Here is a 24,344-nt window from a genome sequence, read left to right as displayed (position 1 = left end):
AGCAACCCATTCAAACGGTGAGGCCCTAAAGAAACTGGCACCACCTAGTGTACCGCAGGGCCCACTAGCCACTGTAACAGATATCACAGGGAACCTCCATTATCTCCATTATCTACACTTAATGCAATACCAGCTCCTGTCACTAAAGAGCATCCCACAATTCCATCTAGGGAGCCGGGATTAGGGGGCACTACCAACGCGCCCAAAACTAATAATATAACATCTAGATACATAGATTTACCGCCAGAGGCAGCCCCCTATGTCCTCATTCTCACTGGGGTCACTGGGGTCCAGAGCTAGGAGATGGGAGGACAGAAGGCCACACAGATCTTAAAAATAAAGTCATTCATTGGCTTTGGAACCATAGACCTCTGCCCCCTAACATCAACGGGGAAATAGTCTTAGTGAGAAGATTAGCTTGGTTGGGGCCCAGACCCAATGATATCCAGGGGGATGTGGTAACCATTAACTTCAGGGATCGGAGGGTGGTCACTCATATTGTCGATTGGTATCTGGACAGGGTAGAGGGGGGCATATCCACCCGTGACCTGAGCTATTTCTACCCCCAATTCCTACTGGCCGCTCCGAATTCTACACCTATCATTGCCCCCCGTGTTGCTCTTCAAAATCTTAACTGTAACTCCCGAGCTTATAACTTCAGACCCCTCTATCCTAGGGCCCCTCCTCATCAATCATGGCCTTATATGGATAGACCGCAATTCCAGCACTATGGCAGACAATACCAGCCAGTCCTTAACCAAAGATGGCACATCCCCCTGGGTAATCGCTTTGAGTCCCTGGCAGGGTTAGACGATCTAGACTGACAGAAGATAGCTGCCCAGGTGGGGAAGATGCAACCCCAATCCCTCAAGCCCCCTCTACTACTAATTAGTATTCAGAGCAATTTACCCCCAGCTGGAGTCTTGAACACAATTACACATAGGGAACAATTGGTCCCAGACCACAAGGCCGAGAAGAAAATGGTTAAACCTTCATTGGACCCTAGGGCATTAACTGAATGCCAACTTATGACAGTTTTATCTCATCCTAGGGTAGCGGCTGTCAGTGAATTAGCTAAAAACACTCTTCCCAAGCCGACAAATCTTATCCACAAAATTCTTTCTTGGAATGGGGCGGGCCTGGCAAACAAAGTGTGCCAACAAACATGGCTTGACCTAGTTGCCAAGTACAATATTCTTTGTTTCCAGGAAACTTGGGCACTGGACCCAGTTCACTTGTTGGAATTCCAGACCTTTCACACATCCGCTCTAACAAGCTCCCATGGCAGAAACAAAGGAGGTTTATGTATCTATGTCTCCACCGCGGGTGGGATTAAAGCATTAAGGCATTCCTCCAATGATCATTACCAGATTCTTACCTTAAGGTGGGGTAATGCCAAGACCATGATTTTAGTTAATTTTTATAATAATGTGCCTTTAAATACTTTGGAAAATGTTATCCACAAACTGATGCATAGTGTCACTTACATAAAGAACCAGACAGGAGGTGGGACATTTTTGACCTGGGTTGGTGACTTTAATTGTACTGTCTGCCCTAATAGCCTCAAGGGCATTTGTGGCCTAGGTGAGCATAAGGACGACAATCCGATCCACTTCACCCACTCCAATCTGGGTGACATATTGAACAATATGATCTTCCATTTTAACCTATCTTACATTAATGAGCTATGCTCCCCACCCTTCCAGTTCCAGCAAACTTTCCATGGGAGGGGGTGTGACTCAATTATAGATTTTACTCTTTTTTCTAAAAACAACGCTAGGCTTGTAACATCCTGGGAAACACTGGATTTTATTTATGGTGATCACTACCCAATCTCTTTTTGTGTAAAAACTGATGGGCACGATCAAACCCGGGGGGACACATTTTTATATCAAATCAACCCGTGATCAAATTAGCAAGAAGTAACGGATATGTTATCAAGTGGGATAAGGTGGACCCAGTACAAAATGTAGTATTAACATCCAGGGAAGAAATTGATACTTGTCTGTCTTTTACCCAAGAGCCATATAAAATCATCGACTCCATTCTAAAAATTCAAGGTAAAATTAAAAAAGCTTTTGACTAGGCACTTCCGATCAGAACCCAACCGACCAAATGACTGGTTCAATAACAACTGCACTAAAGCGCTTAAAGTCTTAAAAAAGGCATTCCATGCCTCTCCAAGATCTCTGACGGAGATACGACGAGCTAGAAACCTATATTATACAGCTGTTAAAATCAGGAAAAAATCCCTGAATTCAGAGGCTTGGTCGGCTCTGATCACTGCTTCAAAAAGCAGGGATATGACTGCTTTTTAGAAGGCGGTCAATGTCCCCCCTTTTTATTACCTTCGTGGACCTGAGTTCGGCCTTTGATTGTGTGGACCATAATACTTTATGGTCCACCCTGTCCGACCTGGGCATTGACGATCAAATTCTTGTATTTATCAGGGAACTCTACAGAGGAGCAGGCGCCAGGGTACGCTTTGGTAGACTGGGAGAATGTTCGGCCAAGTTCCCCATTAGGAGGGGTGTGAGACAGGGGTGCATTTTAGCACCCCTACTCTTCACCCTATATATAAACTATTGGAAATTATCTTAAGGAGTCCCAGTACGACTATCCGTCAATCAGGGGGCAACCGGTGCCAATTCTTTTATATGCAGATGATGCTGCCATTTTGTCACACACCAGGCTCGGCCTACAGAGAGCTGTCTTGAAATTCTCAAACTATATGAAAGACAGGGGGTTAAAAGTTAATACCTTGAAAACCTATACGATGTCCTGTGGGCATGGCACCAAGAAAGTTCCCTGTTCAATAATCCTTGAGGGTAGCAGGATTGAGACAACTGACCAATTCTCCTACCTTGGAATACATTTTGATAGGAAAGGCACCTGGCACACAGAAGTTAGGGCTAGAAATGTAGCATTCTCCCGGGCAATAGGAGCCTTAAATAATTTTGCAGCCAAACTAGGGGGCAGACCCGTGAAGGAACTGACCCTAATTTACAAGGCCAAATGTATTTCCACGGCTATATATGGATCAGGAATTTGGGGAATAGAAAACGCACTGCCAATCCAATTAACTGAGAACCACCATCTCAGATATCTGCTAGGGGCCCCTAAATCAACAGCAACCTACCTTACACACATCGAATTGGGCTTATCTTACATATTAGATGCTATTAAAATTGCGCCCATATTACTTTGGCATAAGGTGTGGGTTACTCCCGAGACACCTCTAAACCGTAGTTTAACTTCTGATTGCCTAACCCTTAATTATTATTATTATTATTATTAAGGAAGTTTCTAAAGCGCCTGGTTACACGCACCGGCGTGTCCCCGCGCTATGGTGAGAGACAATGAGGAGGCCTAATTAGAACAGCTACACAAGTGTTGAACGGAACAAATGGGTTTTGAGGGCTCTTCGGAACTTAACCTCTGAAGGTTCCAGACGCAGCTCTAGCAGGAGCATGTTCCAACTCTTGGCTGCAAGGTACCTGAAAGATCTGCCCCCCATGCGCGCCTTGTTAATTTTGGGGACCGCTACCAAGCCAACACCAGTGGATCTAAGCATCCGCTTAGGTCTGTAATGCGTGATAAGGCTCAGTAAGGGACTGGGCGCCTTGCCCCCAATAATGCGATGACATGTGCATAGCGCCTTAAAGGCGATCCTCTCCCTGACAGGAAGCCAGTGGAGAGCCTCCGAGGCAGCTTTAGAGGCTGCTCTTCTAGGGAGCCTCAGCACCAGCCGGGCTGCGGCGTTCTGTAGCACCTGAAGGCGATTCAGACTTTTGACCGTAACCCCCAGATAAAGAAGGTTAGCGTAATCTAGTCGCGAGGTTACAAGGGCGTGCACCAGCGTCCGCCTAGCACCAACGGGGAGCAGGTCCAAGATCTTCCGCTGAGGGAGTCAGCAACATTAAATGGTTGGCCTATGTTAAAGCATTGTTGACTGAGATTGGCCACCCGGAGTACTTTACGAGACCATCTAGTATGGAGGTGGTTGCAAGTAAGACACTGAAAAAAATTGCTCTCGACCATTTAGCCATCAAGAGATGGGCCTTGGAAAAACTCAATGAGTCTGTCACTGACTTCCAGAAAATCACTGTTAACCAAGGGCCCCAATTGTATCTTGTTAGCGATTTAAATTGTTATTCCAGAATGCTACTAACCCGCTTAAGGTTTAGTTCTTTTTTCCGCTTAATAACCTTCCCAGCCTGTAACAACTGGTCAATGGAGAAGCTTACTTGCCCGTGTGACAATACTTCCGCCCAATCCAACATTCACTGCATTCTTTTTTGCAAATTTTATACGGTACCTACGGCGGTAATTTTAAAACCTATCTTGAGGGCATGGGGTCACCGTTCCTGTAGCACTGCTTTCGTTAGGTTGCAACAGTTAGAAAATGATACCGTTGCACATGCTGTTTCCAGTTTTTAAAAATTATTGATCAAGTTCAGGAACTCCATGTAAAACTATGCAAGTAAAACGTATCTCCAGACTTTCATTTACTTATCGGCACTAATTGATTTTTAAAGTTGCTGTTTTAAATGTTGTTGATTGTAATAACTTGTATAACTTATAATTAATGTGTTACTCACTTTTTTAAACGTATGCTTTTATGTTCTCACTTCTGAAGTTCGAATAAAGCTTTTGAAATGAAACGAAACGAAAACACACAATTAAACAATAGTACAATAGTCTATATATTATTTAAAAAGGGTCTGAGGCACGCAGATTGTGGAGTTGTAGCGATATCTTAGTTTGATCACTATGAGAAAGTACATGCCAATGCAGGTTAAACACACGCGCTCTTGTTACTTCATAAGCGGTTTGTAATTGCGTATTTAAATTACAAGCAAAGAAACACGAGCGCACACTAGGAAGTTGGTTCATACAATTTGGCCCTTAGTTCCAGATATCAACAGCTCTCTACATAAATTCCCCAATCAATGTATAGCGTGCTTGTTAAGATTTTCACAAGAGTGATTAATAAAATGCCCAAACAAAATGAAAAGAACTTCGCCGTTAATGACAGTCTACTCTGCGGCCAGGACAAATATCCCCAATTGGGTAGTAAGCACTAAAAGCTCAAAACGAGGATAATCAACAGCAACAAACGTTTCACCGTACCGCAAGCGGAAGCACATTGCCGGCCAGTAAGGAGGGCTTAAATAATCTCACCGTTAAGACCGGGCAGGTCTTACCTTGCCTTACGGTGCAGCACTTGAAAGCGAGGGGGGAGGCAGAAATTAAGTATGGGCGGAAAATTTGTTCCGCTCACGGAATTAGCGAATTTTTGGCAATTTTGCGATCCGCAAATTGCGCAAAATTGCCCAAAAATCCGCAATTTGCGAGTTGATGGATTTTTTTTTCTTGCTCGCGCTTCAAAAATACAATCTCGCGCGGGCAGCATTAACTTACAATGATTCTGCATTCGCTGATCAGTTTTCCTCCCTGTTCGCGTGCACTGCGAGATTTTGGTAGCTGGCCGAGCGACGCCACGATCGCGAACACGTCATTCCGACCCGAAACAGGAAACTGCGAACGCGATCATGTCATTGCAACCCGAAACAGGAAATTGCGAACGCGTCATTACGACCCGAAACAGGAAAAAGGCATTGCCAGCAGGCTGGTTAAGTGGAAACAACATGTTCGCGACCGCTGCGACCGCATGTGCAAGTTCACTGGTAAAAAAATCTCGCGAACTCCGAATTTTTTTTTCGCAAGCTCGTGAAATTTGGCGGATTTCTGCGAATCGCGATTACGCATTTGCTCAAATTCGCGTATTTCGAAATCGCAAATTCCGCCCATGCTTAGCAGAAATCAGCCTTAGCAGCACTGCGTCACACCTCCTGCAGCCACACCACAACACGTCCTCTTCAGCTTGAGGATCCTGAATAGTGAGCACCAAGAAACGTGCCCACGCTGACTCATGCAGTCAGTATTCAAAATGGCCGCCGCTTTAGACTTCTGTGACATGTAGTCCCCTTGAGGAAAGATAGGGAAAAACACACAAGGGCAAAAAATAAAAAACAAAGAGGCACCTATAAACACAGAGGAGGCACCAGAGCCTACATAACTCATCACAGAACAAACCTTATACAACAGTAAGAAATACATTCATGTAATTCCTTAGTGCATAGTGCAGCGCTACCACCACCAGCGGGACCGCAGGGCAGAGAAACTAAATGGTTTGCCACATGGCAAATAAGAGAATTGGCGCCATGGACATGACCACCATTTCGATGTAGCGCTAGAGGGTCGGGTGGGCCCTAGACCGCACACCACCACGTTAACATATATTCCCTTTATTCACCTTCTTCCTATTAAGAGTTCCCTGCCCTAGTGCAGAAGACACTTAGCACCTAAAAGTGCAAGACCAGCGCTTGGTGTTTACTTTCATAGTCAGTGTAGAAGTTCATGAGAAACCTTAGCCCTTAACTTAGTATTGTACCAGCAGTTCCTGTTTTTTTAAATATGTATTTATTGGTATTTTGAACAAATTCAAAACATACAACACAACAAGCCAGTATATTAGCAGTACATGTCCAGAATTGAAATTAGCACAGTTATTACATTAAAACATATTGTTCAACAGGCGTCCCACCCGTCTGTACTCAGAAAAAATATTGCCATTCACAACCACTGTACGATGTCGAGTAGGACTAAACATTTCAGGAAAGTACATTCAGAGTCCAAAACTCGTTAGATGTGGCAGACAGTTCAGGCCGACCTCCAGTGAATAATAAAGAACATTGCCAGTTCACAACAACCCCTCAGCTGAACCTGCACACGTCTGTGTTCCCCCATCTCTTCCCTGCTTCTCTCGAGCCCAAACAATGAACGGTTCTCAGATATCACTTGGCCTCGAAGAAGGGGGCATTAGTTCCCAGAAAGTATTCAATTGGGTATGACCGTATGTAACGTCTCTGATCTACTCCTTCACCAAAGGCACCCTCCTCCGTCCCCAATGCACTGCAACTTGACGTTTAGCAAATAAGAGGAGAAGTGCATGTAGTTTACGCATCTTTTACCTAGCTCAGAAAGCCCAGCGTGGGGGAAGGGGTCAGAGACATTCTAATGATTTGCTTTATTTATGTGAAAATCGTGGACCAGAATGCGGCAAGCTTTGGACAGTCCCATGCCATATGTAAACCAGCAGTTCCTGTTTGTTAGGAAACTTGAGTATGGCAGGGTTGGGTCATGACATTATGCACAGAATCAGAATGTATGTACAACGTTTGAGATGATCATCTTTCACGTGGTGTGCCTCCAGTTTTTTGCCGCCTTTTGTTGAACCCATTTTTGCTGGCCACAGGACACTGGGACATGTCCCTAGGGCCTATAAATTAAATGCTACAAGTGGAATGCAGCACACATTGTGTCACCCATTACAGTAGGACTGTAAAACACGTTCAGGCCTACCCATGTGTTCTATTTTAAGCTGCCATTTAGACCTGTCACACTAAACAATTTGCTGGGCCTAATCCTTCCTTTTTTAATGCATATAAATTACACCTAAAGTACGCCTTAATTGCCCATAGGGTAGGGTAATGGTATTTAAAGAGTAGTAATGTTTTACATGTCTTGGTAGTGGAAAACCTACAAAGTCCTTTTTCACTACAGCAAGACTAAGCCTTCCAAAGGAAACACTTTAAAAAAAATTATAATGCTTACCTTCGGGTTTAGAGCAGCTAGAGCTATGAATCAAGGGCTCATTTTAATAGTACTTTGTAATCCAACTAAATGGGAAAGTCAGATTTTATATTACTATTTTAGAAAAGACAGCTTTAAAACATTGTCATTTCTCTGCCTAAGCCAAATGTTCCTTTATGCAAGTGTCCACTGTCATCTGACTGTTAATGGTTCTCATGTAGTGTTATCTATTTTGCTCTCAAACAGTGGACAAAAGGCTTTTTTGGAGAGAAGTGTTTTTCTTCTTTAAGCTGAATGGCCTGGGGTGTTTTGCCTAGCTCCTTCCTGAGCTTCAATGGGTGCCTACCCAGTCACAGATTAAACTCACACCTAGGCCTGCCTCCATTTGTCTTCATAGTAAGGAGGGGCAGCAAACTCTGCTCGGCGGGCGGATGTCTCTGAGATTTTGCCACTTCAGACTCCCCCGGAGTGTGGAGTTTGGCAAAAACACAGAGATCTCTGCCCTTGGAGCAGAATTTGCCAGCACCCGCACCTGCTAAAAACTTCAAAAGCTGATCTAACTGCGACTCTGCATAATCATTTGTCACATTGTAAAGGTCCTAGGATAAGTGCATCAGATCACAGGCCATGGGTCATCCTGAAGTGCCAGTCTGCTTTACAGTCAGAATTGAGCTATTGAGGAAGGTGCCTGTCAGATCACTTGACCAATACGCATGCAAAATCACATCAAAGGCCTGGAGGCATGGGTCTATTGGGAATTAGCTTGAAAGAAAGGATCTAGTAGATATTTTATTGTTAGATCTGTCACTGTCCAAATAAGGGCCCTTAATGTTGTAGTAACTAATTTTACCTGGTTAAAAACTAGCTGAGACCCTCACTGGATCCTGTCAATTCAGAGTTGACCAAAGCCGGGGCATTTTCAGTAACAAGGAATAAAACTCAATAATCAAGTTGGAATCTGTAATTAACTTTGCCTATGGCTGCCTTTTCCTATCACATGTACGTAGAGAATTGTTATGTCCGACGTTTATTCGAGATGATCGGGCTGCTCTGAACAACATTACCAACTGGATGCTGGAGAGTGTCAATGAAGGCAACAGGGTGATTGTTGTGTTGTGTGTGCAAGGAGGCAACAAGGGCAAAGGGAATGTGGTCAATCTGCTTGACATGGACGTGAACTTGGTGCACAGGTGTCAGGTAAGATGCAGAGCCTGGTCAGAGGAGACGGGAACCACAGTCCATCACAGAGGGGGGAGTTTATTGATTGAAAGGTAGCTGCGAAGGTCAGTGAAAGGAAAGACATTTTTACAGTTGGAAGTTATCTTTTACCATATTAGCCTAACACTCTGCCCTCCTCCAGAACTCCATGGAATATCACAGAGTTTTTCAGCAACTATGTGGAATTCCCCACAGAATACCTCTGCAAGCTCAGCCAATGCCCACTTCCTAGTCAGTTTGGCCCCAAACCTAGTGGGAACTGCCCAAGAACTGCTTTGGAGTGGCCATTAAAAATGTCTTCCCACTTTCATAGCAAGACCTCTGATTTGGTACATGGAGCTCTGACCAGGGGAAGAAGGGATCTGCCATGTTGTAGTAACGAAGACAGGTTCTCTGTGAGATAGTTTACCATATTACAGAAGAAGCTGCATCAAAAGTGGGTAGTGTCACCCTTGGAACTTTTACCACAGTGATCAAGGAGTGGCCAGGAGTTTTACCCACTCACAGGCTGGCATTGGCCATATATGTGGCATCCCCAGTACCTCCTCAGATCACTGTGATTAAGCAATGTGGCAAAACAAAGTTTTGTGTACCCCTTGTGAAGTCAATGTTCCATAATGTTAACATTTACTAATGGTGTGTTGTTGTGAAATAACCAACCATAGTATAAGATGCACAATACAGAACATTTGGGAAATACTAATTTTGCATGCATGAAACAAAATAATTAACTAATTTGTATTGTCATTGTGTTGTGAACTAATGCACAGCTTAAAGCTAAGTAAACGCAATATGAATGTGCTTATTGTGCACGGTATTGTGCTAAAAGTCGTCGGATATGTAAGTATAAAACGCATTTATGTGGCTTACCTGCTAGGTAATAACTACTAGGGAAACATTAGTATGGTGGGAGGTAAACGGAAGGTTTTCATTACCATAATTAACATGAATTTGTGTTTGTTTCTATGATAGTTCCAAAAGAGGCCTCTGAGCCCTACAAAATCCGGTAACTCTAGCTAACTGTGAGCAAGTGCTGGACTGCGCATGCATGCCTAAAGCCTGCCAGCGAGAGTGAGCTGCCTGTACTCGGATGGGAATTTCAAGGCTGCTTTGCCCTGAAGTTAGGATGATTGCCAAAATATGGACATTCGAGTGTACTAAACGTGAGAAAACAGGCCAACGTTGCGAGTCAAGGAAGTGACCAGGCCAGAGACTGTTTTAAACAAAGAACCATTATGATTCTGCTGATTCACTGTGAATTTGATGTTGTAATGGTGAGGAGATGCTCACCCACCCCAAAATTGTCCAATCAGAACTTGAATTGGTGATGTTAGATACTTTTTAGATAGATTAAGTTAGGAAATTAGTGTATAAAACCCCCTGATTTTGCAAAGAGAGTGTCCCTCTTTTGATTTCCTCTCGAAGTGCTGTCGGATTGCAGATCGATTCCTGGATGTAAGAGACTTTAACTTTTTTCCTTGTTTGGGGGCGCTAGAGGGCGCACGAGCTAATGGCCGCACTTTAGTGAGGCTCTGGCTGCCTGGTCAGCACTATCCTGCATATATCCTACTGTCCTGCAGATACTCGCCTGAAAATCGCAGCGAGTGTGAGTTTATGTGCCCTGCAGATCCTGTCCGAGTTTGGCGGCGATCCGACATCGGACACCGGACTTCGTCGCGTGGGAAGGCTGGCCGCGGTGCGCTGCTGCGGAAGGGCGGCGCAACAGCTTGGAGGCGAGACCACGAGAGGCCGGGGCTCGCCACGAGGTAGACAGGCCTTGGACGTGGGGCGGCCCGCCCGGAGGGTGCGGAACCTGCTGCTGCTCGGCGGACCCGTTGTGGTGGAGAGTCTTCCCCCTTCCACTGGCAGCCGTCACAGGCAGAGGCAATGAGCGGAGACGATAGAACTCGCTGGCACTACGCGAGAGGCGGATGCCTGCCGCCTGCACCGGGAGGTAATTGAGCGGGGCCCCGGACTTTATGTACAGATGCCCGGTAGCGTCAACTCTTCATCCGAGGGCTCGCCGCTGCTGCTAGCGGCGGATTGAGGTACGTCAGGAGCCTACTGGGGGACACTGTATTGGGCCGGTCCCTTCACTGGATGACGCCCGCCGCCGGCACCGGTAAACTTCCCCCCTGAGACTCTCCAGCACGATCCTGAGCGCATCCCTGCGAGGCAGGGGTACTGCTCAAGCGCACTCGGCGCTAACTACGGTCCACATTACCTGCAGACGCCATAAGGCACCCACGGGCGCGTGATTACTGCGGTGCTGTGGAGGTGCCGTAGGTCTGGGGCCCACAGGAGTGCGTACCTCTCCTCCATACTGCGGTGAAGACAAGGGCTGATTGGAACCTCTGACCCCCCTCGTGAGTGCACGCGGGTGAACTCGATTGCTGGAGCGGAAGTCACCTTATCTGGCGGTGCATTCTTGCGGATTGCTAGATGGCTCCTTGCGCAGAGGGGGCCACCATCTGAGTGACCACTGGTCTGATAATACGGATGCAAAACAGATCGTTGGCGGGCGGCGAGGACTGCGCTAATCGTACAACTTCGAGCGCCTCTAGCCCCTACAAGAGACGTACCATGGGGAAGAACGACAATAACCAGCCTAAACTCTCTTTCGAGCCCGCGGCCACTAGAAAACAGCTGCGAGACACGGCGGACTCTGGCGGTGCCCGTGGACCGGCGAGCGCTGAACCCCCCTCCACGTCCATGACCCCTGAGATGCGCATGATGATGGAGGAGATGAGACAGGGCTTCGCCACGATAGTGGACAAAGTGGATCGGCTGTCCTCGAGGATGGACGGGGTTGCACAGAAACTAGAGGTCCATGAGGGACGTCTGACAGAGGCGGAGCGACGCATATCGGCCGCGGAGGACACGTCGACGTCCCACGATACCCGCCTATCCAGAATGGACAACATATTGCGCGTGATAGCGGCAAAGAATGAGGAGTTGGAGGCGAGGAGTAGACGCAACAACATACGCGTCGTAGGAGTTCTGGAGTCCACCAACACAGGACGTATGGAAGAATATGTCGAACGGATCCTCATGACTGCAGATGGCAGGGAGGCCTTCTCCAGTCAATTTATCGTCGAAAGAGCACACCGCTCTCTTGGACCACGGCCCGAACCAGGGAGACCGCCGCGGCCTATCATCGCCCGGTTGCTCAACAATCGCGACCGCGATGCGGCACTACGGGCGGCGCGGACAAACCAAAACCTGTCGTGTGACGGTGTGAACTTCTCAGTCTACCCGGACTTCACCCCTATGGTACAGGAACAGCGGAAGAAGTTCTTAGATGTGAAGAAAAAGCTTAGAGAAATGCAAGTGGACTATGCACTCCTATACCCTGCGCGTCTCAGAGTGACTCATCAGGCCAAACAATATTTTTTCACTAATCCGCAGCAGGTGGAGGACTATATTAAAAAAATCCGCGCTGCTAGAGGCGGCAGGCGAAACGCAGAGGATGATGGTGTCGACGGAGAACCTTTGGAGAATGCTGGCGACTGATGGTGCCTTTCCGCTATACACTGTTGGACCTCGCACCATCGATCTGAACTTTGATTTGTCCCCCTAAACTTGACCGAGTCCCTGTTGGGCTACCTTTGTTATGGGATTGAGGCGTTGATCCAGAGCCACATAACCGTGCTGTGACTGAGTTGGTGCATGTCGTACTGTGGTCCGATGGTTGGGACTCTGTTGGAGCGCACAGACTGACGGCACAACTGGTGGAGGTATGAGTTGCAGCTGACAAGGGGACACTCTCACTCGAATGCCCTGGAGTCTTCTCCACATGGGGCGGCCGCCCTGAGAGATGCTGGCATGTTGGGCAGGTTCTAATCTGCAGGGGTAATGTATACCAGACACCACCCCCCCTATCTCTGACTGTTCTCGCATGGACCGAGCGGGGCGGGAGGAGATTATCGGGGTGGATTGGTGCGTTCCTCTACTGCCCCCGGAAGGGGATTCCCCATACAGTTGTTTGATGGTTGTTGAGCGTGGGTTTCGGGGAGGGGGGTGGGGATGGGGTACTGGCAAGATTGGGTTGCTTCAGTGGGAGGGGGGGGATTGGGAGCGTGTGTGTTGGCTTGCTGCATACGGGGGGAGGGGGTATGTGTTTGTTGGGGATTGGGATGTTGTGACTATAGACTGGTTTGGGAGCTATCAATGACAAGCATACAGACGTTGAGGCTAGTGTGACTGACAGCGGTACGGAATGGGAGATGCGTATGTATCATGAGAAGAGGAGATATGCACTTGGCACAGGACGTGTGAGGGCTGCTAATTTGGACATAATTCTGTATCATGAGCACGGTGGTTGCAATGGGTGAAGATGCATTGGAAAACGTCTCAATTGTATCCTGGAATGTACGAGGCCTTAATGATCCCAGGAAATGTAGAAATGTACTTGCATACTTAGATAGACATCATGTGCAGATAGCGCTGCTTCAGGAAACGCACTTGGACCCGCGAAGACACCCTAAATTTGCGTGTAGATGGGCGCATGTGAGAGAATTCTCTTCATATTCCACATATTCCAGAGGTACGACCATCTTGATTAACAGAGCACTGCCCTTCCAAAAATTGGGAGCGAGGGTGGATACGGAGGGGAGGTATGTGCTGTTATGGGGCAGATTGGGCACGGATGTGGTCATGATTGTGAATTGTTATGCGCCCAATGTTGACACACCTGATTTCTTCCTGTCATTGTGGGGTCATGTACTGGAGGTTGAAGCCGCGCACGTTGTCTGGGGGGAGACTTCAACCTGTCGCTGATGCCTGTGGCGGACAGGTCGGATGGGAGTGGCCAATACAACATTAGGGCTCGAGACACACTGCAAGGTATACTGACTGAGGCACAGCTCGTTGATAGCTGGAGGTTCACGCACCCAGTGGCTAGAGAGGGCACGCACTTCACGGCATACACACGTGCATGGGCGAGACTTGATTACTGCTTTATATCACGGGGTCTGGCCAATGGTGTCATTACAGTTAAACATTTGCCTCGCACCTACTCTGACCACTGTCCGGTCTTGGCTGTAATTGGGATGCCTGGACTGCGTAAATTGCGACCACTGTGGCGGCTATTCCCCTCTTCTCTACTTGACCCTGTTTTTAAACTTGAACTTGGCGAGGAGATAGAGGCTTTCTTCCCTAGAAACAAGGGGTCCGTCGAAAGTGTAGAGACGATTTGGGAAGCCTTCAAGGTGACTATCAGGGGTATCCCGATTGCTAAGAGCTGCGGGATACTAAGAGACTTAGTGCGTACGCTGACTAAACTTGAATCAGAACTTAAAGCCCTTGAGGCGGAGATGGTCCACAACCCTAACCCTGAGCTAGCGCAGGAATTCAGGTCTAAGCTTTCATCCTTTGAGGAGGAGGCTGCCAGGGAGGTGAAGTTTCGGGGCAAGTACTGGACGGCTAGGAGGTTCTGCGAGGGGGACCGCCCGGGGAAGGTACTTGCTGCGCTCACGCGTCACCAGCGCTATGCTACCCATATATTGGAAACCGCTGATGGCAAGGGGGGGACCTATCAGGACACGAAGCGTATACAAGACACCTTCCTACAGCACTACAAACGATTGTACTCCACGCAGCAGGAAGGCGACGTGGAATTCGGAGACTTCCTTGATGACATAGCGTTGTGCTGGCTTGGCGACAGTCACAGGGCCTTTCTTGGGTCTTCTTTTGAGCTAGACGAGATTAGAGAAGCTATCATGTCCCTTAGTAACGGCAAAGCTGCAGGGCTGGACGGCCTTCCAGCTGAATTTTACAAGTGCTACATTGACATCATGGCACCGGTACTGAGGGAAGTCTTTACAGAGTCGCTTGAGGTGGGGATACTACCGGGCTCAATGAGAGAGGTGGCGATTACCTCACTCCTGAAGCCGGGGAAAAATCCGTTAGACACCGACTCTTATAGACCCCTTTCGCTTCTGAACTGTGACGCAAAAATCCTTGCCAAAGTGTTAGCGACTAGACTGTCCCTACTCATGGCTACCCTGGTGCTGCCGGATCAGTCTGGCTTTGTGCCAGGACGAGCGACGTCTCATAACCTTCGCACGCTATTCTCCCTTATCCCTACCATCGCGCCTGAGCTGCCTGTTGCCGCTGTGTTTCTGGACGCCACTAAGGCGTTCTTTTCTGTGGAATGGGTCTACCTAATGGCTATTTTGGGTAGAATGGGTTTTCCTCAGATTTTCATCTCCTGGGTGAAGCTTCTTTACACTGCCCCGGTTGCCAGGGTCGTCATTAATGGTGTGCTTTCTGCACAAATGCCGATCACAAGAGGTACCAGGCAGGGCTGTCCCCTATCGCCCCTGCTTTTTGCCTTAGCGATAGAGCCACTGGCTTGCAGGGTACGGCAGCTCCACAAGGCCAGTGCCTTTAACTGCCACCAACGGCAGATAGGGATTTCTTTATACGCGGACAACGTTACCTTGTACGTACGTCACCCACAGCAGAACCTTAACCCAATCCTGAGGGAATTTATTGTTTTTGGCGGCATGTCCGGAGTGCACATTAACTGGAAGAAATCTCAATTCTTCCCCCTCACGGCCTCGGTTGACCGTTTCCAATTGGATTACCCCCTGGAATGGTGTAGCTCGGAACTCAGATACCTGGGTATTGAGATATCGCTCAATAAAGAAGAAACTATTCGGCTGAACTATGGCGTGGCGATCTCACAATTGTCAGACAATGTTACTCGATGGTTGGCCCTGCTGCTTTCAATGGCAGGTAGAGCCTCACTGATAAAAATGGTCATCCTCCCAAGGTTCCTGTACCTTTTTCAGAATATCCCCTACTACCCGGGCCCCTATTTCTTTAAGAGGCTGCGGACTGAACTTCTTCGATTATTTTGGGGAGGTAAACAACCACGGATTAGCTGGGCGATATTGACACAACCGTACGAAAAAGGTGGGTTTGATGTGCCAGATTTTGCTGCGTACTATATTAGTGCTCAGGCGCAATACGCATACCACTGGGTTCATCCCGCTCCCTTTATGCCACAGACTGCGGTTGAGGACTGGATTGCGCAACCGCTTCCGCTTAACGGTATGCTGATGGGTGTGATTGGAGATATTGAGACGCCCGCCACCACAGTCACATGTACTATCGACGCCTGGAGGAGAGTGGCTACTATGCTCGATGCTCCCATGCTCTATTCACCTGCACTCCCCCTAACGTACCACCCGAGACTGTCATTGTTACTAGAAAATGGATTCCGGTCTATGTGCAAGCGCATTCACTAACATACCTGGGGGGATCTGTTCAAGGACGGGCTATTTCGTACCAAAGATCAGATATTTCAGGCGGGTCCCCCGACACCGATGGAGGTGTTTTACTATATTAGGCTTCGTCAGGGCATGCGTGACATCCTCCCCAACTTTCCGGATGAACCAGGTGTGGTACTGCCATTGCACGTACTACTGGTGTCGGATGGGAGGCACATGGTTTCTAAGTTATATAATAACATCCGAGCGCAACGTCCACCTGTAAGGTCCAAAGCGCGGGACGATTGGAACTCCGACCTGGACGCTGGAATCACTGAAGAGCAATGGCACTATTGCTGCTTGGCCACGGCAAATGTCTCGTCCAGCTGCCGTCTGAAAATCATTCATTACAAATTTCTTCAGAGGTTTTATTACACGCCAGTCAGGAAGTTGCGATTTCATCTGTCTGACGACGACAGGTGCACGAGATGCCGCTCGGAGGGCGCAGGCTTCCTCCATTTGGCCTGGGAGTGTGGCGTGATACAGGACTATTGGACGCAGGTACATGCGGCGCTCCAGGTCATGATTGCAGGCCCGCTTCCACTAGACCCGGTGCTGATGCTGTTGGGGTATACCAAAGATGTACCCAAAATGCACCGACGATTTGTAGATATTGCACTGCTCCTCGCTAAAAGGAGAGTAGCTTGCAAGTGGGGAAGGGGCAGGGCACCAAAATTCAAAGAATGGCTGGATGATCTTACATACTGCCAAGACCAACATGGCGTCTATGCAGACTTAATGCCTGCACGTTGCAGGCCCAAGGATATTTGGTCCCCGCTGCAGCTCTACTGGCTGTCCCAGGTGTCTCAAAACGACACCTGTGCGGATGAGGGTCAGCTGACTGTGCAATGAGCAACTTGCTGTCGTGCGGCGCCCTGATACAAATACAACACCCTGGCTGGTGGGGACAACCTCTTTCTGCTAGTGGAGTGACGGGCTGCTCAGTACTGAGACGAGGTAGAAGGCTGTGGGACACCTGCGGTTTGGATACGGTTATCTGCGAGGCACATGACACGGCTCCCCTGTTACACTTATGCTGTGATCAAGTTGGGACATCCCTTGCACGCAGGGATTGGGGGACTAGACACCTGTACAGACACCCCATGGGGGTTGGGAACCATACATCACTTCACGTCAAACACCAATCAGTGCACCTACGATTGTTGCGCCCATTGGGAAGAGGGGGAGGGACATCTTGGATGCTGCACGAAAGGCACACTGATACCACTGCGGCCACTGACTGTCACCTGGTAGGGTTTGTGTAAGCCGCAATCCCCGTGGGGTCTGATACTCGTCCTCCCTAATGCAATGCTTGTGCCTGGCTGGTCTATTGCTGGATTGGCCTGCAAGAGTAGTGGCTCTTTCCCGATACCTGCAATTCTTCCTGTGCTGTGCGGGGTGCTCTGCTAACGATGTAACCACCCTAATGACTGACGTTCATTAATGTAATGTCTAGATATGATGAGTTGCTCTGGCCCAAGTGACTGTACGATGCTCTATTGATGTACCGTAAATGTAACGTGCTGTTTGATTGGAAATGATGCGAATGTCTTGTATCTTTGTCTAATGCAATAAATAAAGGTTTAATAAAAAAAATAAAATAAAAAATAAAAAATAAACAGAAAGAAACTTAAAAAAAACAACAAAAAAAAACTTTTTTCCTTGTTTGCCTTTCAAGATAAAAGGATAAGATGAGGGCATTAGTTAGGGAGGTTAGGAGAGAATGAATTTGGAACTATCTATTCTTTGCTAAACTTTTAACTGATTTCTAAATAAACTACTGTTTTCTGAGCTCTAAATAAAATGATAATTTTTTTAATAAAGTTTAAGATTTTAATTAATAAAGAATTAATCAATGCCTAAATGTCAGACATATTAAAGTTTTGCTATTAATAAAATTGGGAAAATGAAATATTAAAGCTGGTCTTGTGATTTTCCTATGCCTAATTTTCTTTCTAGCAGATCCGTTCGTATTATGTTATATGTAGTTCTGAAAAGGCTTCCAAGTGTTGTGTGAAGCTAGTGCCTCTGTCTGCAGGCAGAGGAAGTGTAGCAAGGAAAGTCGCACAGTGCATTGGTCTGTTTCAAAAAAGGAGTATTGTCGCATACTGCGGTGGTATCGTCGCATATCATTGTTTAGGGACATTAGGTGTGAAAGGATAAATGCATAGTGAGGACAGTCTATAAAATCTCAGCCTTCAAGCACAGGGATCATTGCGTATTGAAACTACTGCTGGGAGAGTAGTAGAACTTAACCCGAGCTTGATAGAAGGGTAAAGGAGTGGCATCTACTTTACTAACGAATAGAGGAATTCTGTGGTGGGCTAGAGGTAAGCGCTGCCTACTGGAGATACAGAGTTCATGTGTATATGAATAGGGTTTTCTGTATGAACATGTGTAAATGAAATTGCAATACTCGTTCTGGTGAAACTCTGGGATTGTCTCTACGGAGGTGAAAAAGATCTCTGTATGTGCTTTCCTGGAGAAACAAGTTCGTTATTGCCCGATAGAAGGGTAAGGTAGGGTAGTGCTACTTTATCAATGAGTCTAAAAATTCTGAGGAGGTAAGCGTTGTCTACTTCGGTTACAGAATATTTGTATGATTGAGAAATCTATCACTTTATTAGCGAAACAGGCAAATGGTATTGTTTTGTGTAAGTTACTAACTGATTTGGTAAAATATCTTGTTAATACGGCTTCTTGAAAAAACCCTGTAGAGGAGGGGTCAGTTAGCGCTGCAGAAGCCGAGGCGCTGGTGACGTCAAAAGTGTCGCGCTGGGATTGGTCCTCGTGACTAAGACAGAGTAGAGGCTGATTTGTGCATCACGAAAAGCAGCAAAAGCTATTGGTTAAGCACTATAGTGACGTATCGTGTTCTAATTGGTACATTAGTGCGAACCGCGCTGTGATAGGTTGGTGTTACGGAAACAGCAATAGAATAGTACTCGATCTTTTGAAAGCGGGAGAATTTACTGAAAATGTTGTACTACTATTATGACGAAGACAAGAAGAAACCTTCATGGTTGAAAAAATTGAAAAACATGTTTGTAAAAGATAAAGAGGTAGTTACAAGGGAGGGAAAACCACTTCCTTCGCCAAAAACGCCTGCTTCCTATATGATGTCAAAATATGGTTACCATACATGTGTTTGGTTAGAGAATTGGGAATGGTATACCAAAGATGATGGTGTATTAGCTTTTCTGGAAGGAGGATCTTTTGATTTGGAAATTTGGAGAAATTTGAGAGACAAAATGATGAAACTTGAACCGAGACCTAGACCGACTCAATTTGAAGCACTGGTTGAGTGGGAAGATGAGATGCATCAAATGGAGAGCGAGAGGTTAAGTAGGCATATTAGACCAAGAGATAAAGATTGAGATTTGTGGGGAGAAACACATGAGACTAGAATGCGGAGATGGAAGAATGGTAACATGTGTGATGGCATGTATCCAGTGGAAGAATATGAGGGACGGAAATGCACGGAGAAGAAAAAGAATGTGGAGATAGGGAACCAAAGTTATGTTGAAAGTGAATCAGAGGATGCTGTGTTAGAAGAAATATTAAATAGGAGACCGCCACCATATCAACCAGGTTCTTTATGGACTACCCCAAATGCTCCAATTGCAGATGAGAGAGTTAGTGAAACTCCGAAAAAACCATGAAATTTCTGAGATTTCCCTGAGAGAATAGAAACAAGATATGTCCCAAGTACACCGATAGGAGAAACTAGAATTGCAGGTACTCCTGTACAAAGTAATAATTGTGAAAGACGAAATGATGTGCAGCCAGATATTTCTGATTATGAACGTTCTGCACATGAACTGATTCAAAACCTTACTAAAAATATGGAAGCAGTAACTGTCCCAGTAACAATAGGACCTGTGATACCAGTATTTGAAAACCAGAGAATAAAAGAGCCGAGCTTAACAATTCAATTACAACAGAGCCTGGAGAAGTAAAAGAGAATATTTATCCTGATTTGTCAGAAATAAGGCGGAATGTAAATGTAAATCCACCAGAATTGACTTTTAATCAAAGTTTGTCATGCAGATACCCAACAGGAGCAGAATCTGACTCTGCAGCTCCAGAGAGAAGTGTAGATAAAATAGATTTAACACAAACACCTGTAGGATCATTAGATAAAGAAGTGAGTGATTGGATTAAAACCTTAAAAATAAAAGAACAGGAATCAAAAGTGCTGGATGTGGCTAAATTAAAAGTAGGCATGGAAGAATTAATCATTGGAACAATCGGAACAGACAGACTAAAAACGTATCAGGATGATGAGCTCATGTTTTTATGTAAAAGCATAACATAGAAGGCTAAAACAATGTATGATCAGTTGGAAGATGTAGCAAGTGAAAATGGCATAGAATTTTCAAAAATAAAATCATTGCAGAAAACATATCTAGTAGATTTTGCAGAAAGGGATATTGAGAACATGAATACTGCTGGGAGATTAGCACAAATAAAAGAAAAAATGGGGAGATGTAAGTAATTGGAGGGTTAAGTGGGCAAAGAAGAAATAATAGATCAGTGATAAATCCACATTAGCTTTTCCAATCAGGGAAAAACAGACAGTGACAACTGAATTCCCCATGAGAGAGATACCTGGAGGAGGATATGTACATGTTCCTTGGAGCAGACAAGACATATTGTCATTCACAAATGATTTTCCTAGGTTGAGAGAGACACCAGTGGAATGGTACAGACAGGTAAACAGATTTGTAAAAGTGTCGAAAGTTTTATGGATTGACCTGGACGGATTGTTTGACATAGTGGTGCCAGCAGACTTATGGACAGAATGCAAAATATCTGTAGATTGGCCAAGTGATAGTGTGGCTGAAAAATAAAATATCACCAAAGGAAACTGATTGGGTGAAAATAGACAGGACCACACAAGAGCCGAAAGAAACTTACATTCATTCTATGAAAGATTGTTGTTAGTTTTTAAACAGGATAGTGGTTATGAGGAGTTGAATGAAAAGGATATGAGCCACCTTGTATACAGATTCGTATATAGTTTTAGACCAGAAATTTCAGACATGATTAGACACTGTATGATAGGATGGCAGTCAAGTTCAGTGGATAAAGTAGTGAGACAGGCTAAATAATGTAGTGAGGAAATTGATGGGAAACAGAAAAAGCTGAAGGAGAAAGCCATGTGGGCACAAGTGAAGGTAGCGGAACAACAAGTAGCACAAATGGAGAATAGAAATACAGGGAATCAAGGTAGTTTTTAAAGTAAACACAAATTAGTAGGGAATATTGATTAATTGAAAAAGAAATTGCCATGTTTCAATTGCGGCAAGTTAAAGCACTGGAAGCGAGAGTGTAAATGCCCGCCTAGACTTAATGAAGAAAATACGGCATTGAATCCGCAGGTGCAGTGTGAGGTAAATCAACAGCAACCGCAACAACAGCAGATAGCAAATCAGCAAAGTCAGGTGTAACAACTACCACTGCCATACAGTCTAAACCAACAGAGATACAGTGCAGAGGCAGGATTCAGCGGAGGTGAACAGGTAAAAAGACCGTAAAGAGTGGAATTCTGAGAGAAATAGAAAGCAGTCCTTGTAATTCACCAATTATGGGATTGAAAAAGCCAAACGGAACCTTTAGAATTGTGCAAGATCTGAGAAAGGTTAATAAAATTGTTGTCCCATGCTGTCCGATTGTTCCGAATCCAGCAGTGAATTTGTACCAAATTCCTCATGATGCAGAATGGTACACTGTGATTGACCTGTGCAATGCGTTCTTTACTGTTCCATTGCATCCAGAAAGCCAACACATTTTTGCGTTCCGATTCCAAAATCCTATCCTAGCGTGGTATAGAATTTCACAAGGATACACTGAGAGTCCATCGATTTTTGATCAGCTGCTAAAAAAATCATTAGAAAACTTGAGTATGCCTGGAGAGTCTGTGTTAGTTCAGTACATTCATGATCTTTTGGTTGCATCAAAAACAAAGGATGCATGTGTAACTGACACCATAGCATTGTTAAATCATTTGGCTGAAGAGGGACATAAAGTTTCTCCATCAAAATTGCAGTTTTGTCAAAATGAAGTACAATACTTAGGTCATAAGATTGCTAAAGGAATCAGACAAGTCACAACAGAAAGAATCAAAATGATACAAGGAATGCAGCCACCTAAAACTCAAAGACAAGTAAGAATGTTCTTGGGAATGGTAGGTTATTGTAGACAGTGGATTAGTGCATTTTCATTGATTGCAAAACCATTACAAAGACTGACAAGGGCAGATATCAGAGACCCCATTGTTTTGACTAAAACAGAGATGGAAGCATTTGAAGAGCTGAAAACAAAACTGTGTGAAGCACCAGCTTTTGGAATGCCTGATTATGAAAAGGAGTTTGAACTGTACAGCAGTGAGCGAGAAGGATGTTTATTGTCAGTATTGGTTCAGAGACATGGAAAATTGAGAAAACCAATTGCGTATTTCTCAGCTGTTTTGGACCCCGTTGCAAAAGCTTTGCCAGGTTGTCTGAAAGCAGTAGCAGCAACTAGTGTAAGTTTGGAGCAAAGTGAAGGAATAGTGATGGGATTTCCTATGAGGGTATATGTACCTCATTTGGTGGATATTCTCTTCACTAGAGCAAAGACACAGTACATGACCAACAGTAGAATGACCTGATACGAGAAAATAATTTTTGGAGCTGAAAATGTGACAGTTACTAGGTGTGTACATGTCAATCCTTCGACATTATTACCTGACACCATTGAAGCAGAAGTCAAGTCAAGTCAAGTTGGCTTTATTTCGATATAAAAACATATCTTAAAAAGCAGTACATACACATAGTATATATTTAACAAGATAAAAACCAATTCATAAAAACAATCGGACGAGATGCAATACATAGAGCAACAATAAATAGCTAAAAAAGTTTTACAGTTTATGATAAAACAGGATTAAACAATATAATTAAGCCTTCTTGACCGAATCCGCCAAGCCCAACTTAAAAACTTTGCTATGCCACAAGCAAACAGGGGCCGGGTATCAGACTTCAAAATTCTCAAGGCTACACTATGCTGTCGGGTACCCAATGTTTTGCAGAGAGGTTTAAGTCACCTGTCGCGAGGGCATTCATAAGCTTGACATTCAAATAAAAGATAGGGCGCGGATTCTGACCTACCGGGACAAAAGGGGAAGAAAGATGTGGTTTGTGCTGGGATCCTCCAACGGGAAGTCAGTACCCCCACAGGCAGCAAGCCTATCCTAAATTTAAAATAAAGAGCCCTATCTGTAGGTAGCAAGATTACATCAAGGTAATCCTCACGAAGGGCTACTTCCTTCACTAATAAAAAATCTCTGGACGATTTGCATAGGTCATTGGTGGAAATCCTCCTACCTGCTACCCAGTCCCAGTATACTCTTTTTAGAACTTGCTTAGGGGGGCTGATCTGGACTCCCAAGCTCCTTCGAGACCTAGCTCACCCAGCAGGTGCTTTACATCCCTAAGCCACCTTATTTTTGACCAACCCGTCAAGGATAATATTTCCCTCAGTCCCTCAGCATAACTGTGAAGTTCAGGGACCCTCCACAAGCGAGCCCAAAGGAGGAGGGGTCTTAGTCTGGCCTGATCTGCAATAGCCCGACAACCCATGTCTAAGAGCAGGGGAAGGGTTGGGGTGCTGTAAGGGAAGCACAACAGATCTTTTAAGAACTTGTTCTCCGAACAGGTTAGCAGGTCTATATTTTGAGAGCCCCACAGCTCTGCCCCATATAGGGCCGAGCTAACACCTCTTGCTGCATAAATTTCTAGGACCGGGGCAATAGGTTTAATACTGGATGACCTCTGTTCCTTTAAGAGCGCCCCCACCACCCGTTTGTGACACAACAGCATTTTTTGGGGATGGCTATTCCACCTCATGGTGTCGGTGAGGCAGAAGTAAAAGGTGAGCTTCATCACAAATGTTTGAATATTCTGGAATACTGTACAAAGCCCCGACCAGATATTAGAGATGAACCACTAACTGAATCAGATTTTGTGATTTTTGTTAATGGATCATGCCTGAGAACAGAGAATGGTGTTCTAAGTGCTGAATTAGCTATTTGTACTGTGGCGGAAGTGCTGGAAGCATCTTGTCTGAAAGGAATTTATTCTGCTCAAGTAGCGGAGTTGATTGCTTTGATACGAACATGTGAATTGGGAAAAGAGGTGAAAGTAA

The sequence above is a fragment of the Lissotriton helveticus genome, chromosome 3_2, assembly GCF_964261635.1.
Source record: "Lissotriton helveticus chromosome 3_2, aLisHel1.1, whole genome shotgun sequence".
NCBI lineage: Eukaryota > Metazoa > Chordata > Amphibia > Caudata > Salamandridae > Lissotriton > Lissotriton helveticus.
This window is presented reverse-complemented; position numbering follows the sequence as displayed.